The sequence below is a fragment of the Castanea sativa genome, chromosome 3, assembly GCF_040712315.1.
Source record: "Castanea sativa cultivar Marrone di Chiusa Pesio chromosome 3, ASM4071231v1".
NCBI classification, from domain to species: Eukaryota; Viridiplantae; Streptophyta; class Magnoliopsida; order Fagales; family Fagaceae; genus Castanea; species Castanea sativa.
Window position 1 is genome coordinate 12,334,374 of NC_134015.1, and position 5,970 is coordinate 12,340,343.

At 36.4% G+C, this 5,970-nt stretch overlaps 1 pseudogene; it reads right to left on the minus strand.

Moving 5' to 3' along the window:
• Positions 1-269: 269 nt before the first annotated feature.
• On the minus strand, positions 270-5,652 carry LOC142627786 (FRIGIDA-like protein 5; annotated as a pseudogene).
• Between the last annotated feature and the right edge of the window lie 318 nt (positions 5,653-5,970).

A 5,970-nucleotide genomic window follows, 5' to 3' on the forward strand; every position in this document is an offset into this window, starting at 1 on the left:
AAAAAGAGCTGAAATTTTCAGCACACTGTTGACATAATTTTGAACTACAGTATAGTTGAGTTGTGTTGTTCTAGGTTATCAAAACAGCACAGTTGAAGCAACTAACACATTTTAAATTTGCTCTTTTTACCAAACCCTCAGTAATTAGAGCCAAAAAGGTGATTCGAGATTTTTTTTTTTTTTTTTTTTGGGGTCTAAATATGGTTCAGGCAAATGTATATATTTCTGTTTCAATTCCCTTCTTAGGAAACCATTGTATGATCATTCCCTCCATGCATCTCATAGAGCCAAATTGATGGAAAACAACAGCAATTAATAGGTGAGCTTTAGCCCATACCCTGTAAGAATAATGGACAAGCTTGTGAGTGCATTTGGATGCATTTTACTAATTGTTTATCTGCTCAAAGTGCTGTAGAAAATAAAGGGAAAAGTTTTTATTGGATCAGCTAAAATAAGCTCAAAAATCCTAAAAACTTGGCTTTTTTTTCTTTTTTTTTTTGCACTTGCCAAACGCAAGTGTTTTTAAGTCCAGAAGAACAAGGTACTAGGGTGGTAAATTATAGCCACCATAAGGCATTGGATAATTGTACAAACCAGGTCCCCTGATTGTATCTGCAGGATCACTTATTGGCCTATCATAATAACCAGTTATCCTTTCATAATAACCAGGACTCCTAAGTGCATCCCAAGGGTAATCAGGAAAAACGTATGGGTTCATATGTACGTCAGGCAGAGGATGGCCTGACAAACTATAATGCCTAGCTGATGTGTCAAAGTATGGTGCATCTTGATCCATAAACAAACCTGGTGGATGCCAATTAGGGGGTTGCACAGAGTGAAAAGCAGAAGTGCCACCAACAGCATAGATTGGTGGAGCCTCTCTTGGAACTTCTGTCCTACGACGCTTACTTCCACTGTGTTCTTGAGGTTCAGACTTTGGAGTATTGCAAGAAGTTAGGGTGGATGGTGCAGTGGTGGCAGTTATCATGGTTGTTGTAGCAACACATTTCTGCTCAGTATGCTGTGGTCGAACTTGATTAGTTTGTTGAGGATCCATCTCCGACCCCAAAGTTTTGGAACTACAGTTTGTTTGTTGTTGTTGATACTGTTGCAGTAATGTATCTTTGGATCTAGTACGAGGTCCATTTTTGACATTGGATGAGTCATACTCACGCTTTTTCTCTGCCTGCTGCTTTTCCTGTTCCACAACGTGTTTTTCAAGGATTGCATGAAAGTTTTCATCTTCAAGCTTGTAAATTTCAATCCAGCTGAGTACAGCTCTTAAAGCAGTTAACTCTTTGCTTATCTCCTTAAGCTGTATGCAAGTTTTACTCAATCATGAGCAAATATGTACACAAGGAAGGTTGTTGGACGTTTGAACAAGAAGAACATACAAACATAAACAAAAGGGGGTGGAAAATATACCTGAACTGGAAGTGACTTATTTCCTTCCTTGCATAAGTCCTCCGCTTTTCTTTTGGAATTCTTCAAATGATCATTTAAAAGAGTTACTAGTGGGAAATTGTCCACCAGCTCCAGTGCACAGATATATTTAATAGCTTCTAACCGCTGCTCTTCTTTGATATGATTTTGAATGAAATCTATTACATTTAATAAAGGAACTATTAGCATTAAGAAATTACCCTTAAATGGACTAAAATGCTTAAATAAAATTAGTGCAACGTCTAGGAATTATCCCTTTCCAACAACCTTTTCAAATCCCACAGAAGTGGGAGCATTGTATATTGGGTACGGCCATTTTTTTAATCAGTGTAACAATGATGACAATAATTGCAGCAAAGGAAATCAAAGACATAAAAAGAAAATAAAAAAGAAAGGAAATCCCAAATATCACACGGCAGATAGAAGAAAGAAATTAACTACTGGAAACCCTCTTTCATGAAGAGAAGATATCTTCGCTGAAACTAAATTAAAACCACGGGAAGTAAAACCCATTTTGGTTCTCTATAAGATTTCTTGCATAGCATGGTAATATTTGACGAAATGCAATATAATCACAGGGAAAACAAGTGGTGTTTATATTAACTTTACATCACATTCAAGCATCACATCAAGTGATCTAATAACAGTTCAGATAAAACTTTTCACCCCTTCAGGTTCTTATTACATGTTCTAAAAACTTTCCTTTCTAAATTTCTCAATCATATGAGTCGCTTCTTCCATCTTTGATTCGAACACATTACAAATTCAGCAAAAGCAAATGATATACAAGAAATATGAACCAGGAAACTTTAAAGAACATTACAAAAATTTTCACAAAACAAAATCTTGCAGAAGATGTTAATCAGTTATGTACAAGTCCCATTGAAAGTTCCTTTTGTGAAGGCAGTGATGCTAAGGCATTACTGTACTGCATGAAGGAGGAATGACACCCATTCAAATGAGAAAGTTTACAAAATATATGAACAGAATTTAACACAGATGATTTATGGGTACACACACACACACACACACACACCACACAGAGAGAGAGACAGAGAGAGAGAGAGAGAGAGAGAGAGAGGGAACTTACTAGGCATGATATCCGTCAGGCCAAGGACCCGACATAAATCAGGGATCTTTTTACGCCAAACATCAGTATCCAAAAGATGAAGAACCTCATTTGCATAAAAAGAAGAGGCCAACCCATAGGCTACTAAAAATTGCAGAAAGGCCAGGACCTCCAAAGGATCATCTCTCTTCTTTTTCAATCTTGATTTCCAATCATTTGCAAACTTCGTGGCTTCTACTTTCACCAGAGGCTTAATCTAGGGCGAAATTCCTATTAATTGTTTCAACAATAAAATGAAGTTTCTAGAAACACACAACTTAAAGCCTTCATCTCCTTTTAAGTTTGAAGGATAAATTCCCATTATTGCATCCAAAAGAAGCTTATCTGGATCCAGAACAGATTGAAGAGCATCAGAAACTTCACTTCGAATTGAATCATACTCCACTTGCTTGTTAAGTAATGATCTCAATGACTCTCCATGCACATTGACAGATAAACATTTAGGATCCTGCTGAGGATTCACAGCCAATGAAGCCACTCTGCTGTCCAATAGCGAACTTTCCTTTGACAATTGCGCACTCTTTACATGGGAATGAACAGTGCAGCTCACTAAACAAATAAGACAAAAAATTTAACAGTCAACAGAAAATGTTAGCGATTGGATTAAGGGTATAAGATTTTGTATTCCAAATATTAAACAACAGTTCATGACCATAAAGTGCCTGGGTTTTACTCTTGATATCACTCAAATCATGCAAAAACGCTGAAGAACAAACAGGAATTATTCTAAAGCCACTTCAACAAACAGGAAAAATTCCCCTTCATAAAAGTTAATATTTTTCATTCCATTAAGCCAAAAGAAAAGGAAAGAAAAGAAAAAGAGGTGCAAATGGTCTTGTTAGTCATTCTCGCAACCATGCAAGGCATACACAAGTATTCTTGTGATGACCAAAATATATCATTGGAAGCATGAAAATCTATGCCAGGAAAAAGGACAGGACCAGATAAGTATGCTATTTGACGTGATGTCAATAGAATAAGCACACTGAAACAACCTTCTTAAACTAAAAATCACCCTTCACAGTTCACACTGAAACCAGGACCTAGAAGTTTAAATGGCCTAAGATGTTGTCTGTCAACACCAGACAACATCTTCGGCCGTTTAAACAGAAGCCTGTGAACTTAGAAAATTATTGTATGCATTTCTATAACTGGAAGAGGAAAGAAAAGAGAAGATAGCAGCAACAAAAGTTGTTGTCTTCTTCACTTATCCAAAAAAAAAAAAATCAAGAAGAAGAGATTAAAGCCAAGTTCCATGTTTTATATTCCTTTCTCAACTTGGGTAAATAGAATGAGAATTTAAGATGGCAAAACCATACTTTGCCTCTCACGAAAACTCCAAGCAGCCAGCAAGAATTCTTGTAAAACAGAAAGAAAAAAGAAAAATAAAAAGGGAATGTAATCAGAATTTCAAACAGCATAACATAATGAACTTAGCTAAATGTATATCTCTAGCAACGATGATATGTATGAGGAATCTTTTGTTAAATCTGGTATTCTTCCAAGAAATACCTGCATATGCCAGTTTCTATTAACCTTGCGACTAGGAAGGAGTGGTCATGTCACTAAAGAAGCTTGAGGCTTGAAATTCTATGCTTGCGTATATTCTCAACAAGTCTTCATTGTGCTTTTTAGCATTTTGTAAACAAATTTTAATTAATTAGATTCCATATTTTCTATAACTTTATGGATATATATTTGAACATTTATCATTTATAACCAAATTTTAATGAACTTTACAACACATCGCACAGGTTTGCAAAACACTTTCAAGTCAAATTAAAACATAGGAGAAAAGGGCAAGCTATATGAAGCCCGATTTCCAGAAAATTTACCTGGTGCCATATTATCAACACCAAGGATCTGACACAAACCAGGCAACTGTTCATACTCAGAAATTTTCTCCAAATACATTATGAGTTCATCATCATCAAAAGCAGAGGCCAATCCATAAGAAGCTAGGAGTTACAAAAACCCCAAAACCTCTAGAGAATGCTCTGTGTCCACCCTCATCTTCACCCTCCACTCAATGACCAATCTCATTGCTTCTTGTTTCACGTCAGGTTTGATACTTGGTGAAAGTTTCAACAATTGCTCCAACAACAGAACACAACTCCCTTGAACAATACTCTCATCAAACTCCACTTCTCCCTTCTTCAACCGCGGAGGGTAAAACCCTTCCATAGCATCCAAAACAAGCTTTGCAGGGTCTGATGACAATCTAAGAGCAGTACCCACTTCAAGTCTCATCGAATCGAGCTCTTTCCAACGCCCATTTAGGAATATTTGCAAGCTCTTTCCATCCATAATTACACAAAATCGAAGACTAGCGGTAGCTTCTCTTTCAACTCGAGCTCTTTAATTCTCTCCCTCATTCAATATGATTTCTTCTGATCTCTTCTCTTTCAAACCAATATCTTTCAATCTAAACTCAATGCTTTCCTCTCTCAATTCGAGCTCTCTAAATCTCTCTTCAATTTTCTTCTCTCTTAATTCAAACACCTCATTTCATTCCTCCAATTCCTTCCAACTTTCCTTCAATCCATCCTCTTTCACTTCAAGCTCTCGAATTCGCTCTTTCCATTCCTCTCTAACTCTCTCTTCCAAATTCGCCTCTTTCAACTCAAATTCCTTCGAACACTCTCTCAATCGTTCCTCTTTCGCCTCGAAACCTCTGGACAACTCCTCAACCCGCTTCTCTCTCAGTTCAAGCTCTTCGAACCGCTTCTCTTTGGACTCGAGCCCTTGCACCTGTTCCTGGAGAAAACGACTCGCCGTATCGAAGTGGTCTTCCAGATCCTTCCATTGCAGCGAGAACAAAAGAAACGAAGACGAAGAGCTGTGGATTTGCTCAAGCGTTTTCCGCAGAGTTTGCTTCTTCATCTCCGCCGCTTCCAATTCGCTCGAGATTTTTCCCATTACAAAACACAATTAAATACAGAAAACCTAACTATTATATCTACATGCATTCACATGTGTATGTATGTAGCACTGTATAACGTGAAAGACAAACAGAGAGAAAAGGAGGGAAAATAGAGAGAATTTATTGTATCGCAAATTTTCTCTGGAGCCAATTAGGGTTTAACGAGCATGTGTTTTTGTGGTTAATTTTCATAATCTTTGCTGAATAAATACTTTATTACTCAACCAAGGAAATACACAATTGTTTGGACCTAGCCCATTGGACAATGAGATGAGCACTATAAGAGTGTTTTTTTTTTTTAATTGATTTATTTTAAATTTTCAATATAAAAGAGTTCTACATTCTACAGATTCTGCACTTCTACTTAAACATGTGAGATTTAATTTGTTTTTCTTGAAATTTCAAAGTTTATATTATTATTTTAAAATTATAAGATTTAATTTGTTATAAGATTAAACTTAAAATTTAAAATGTA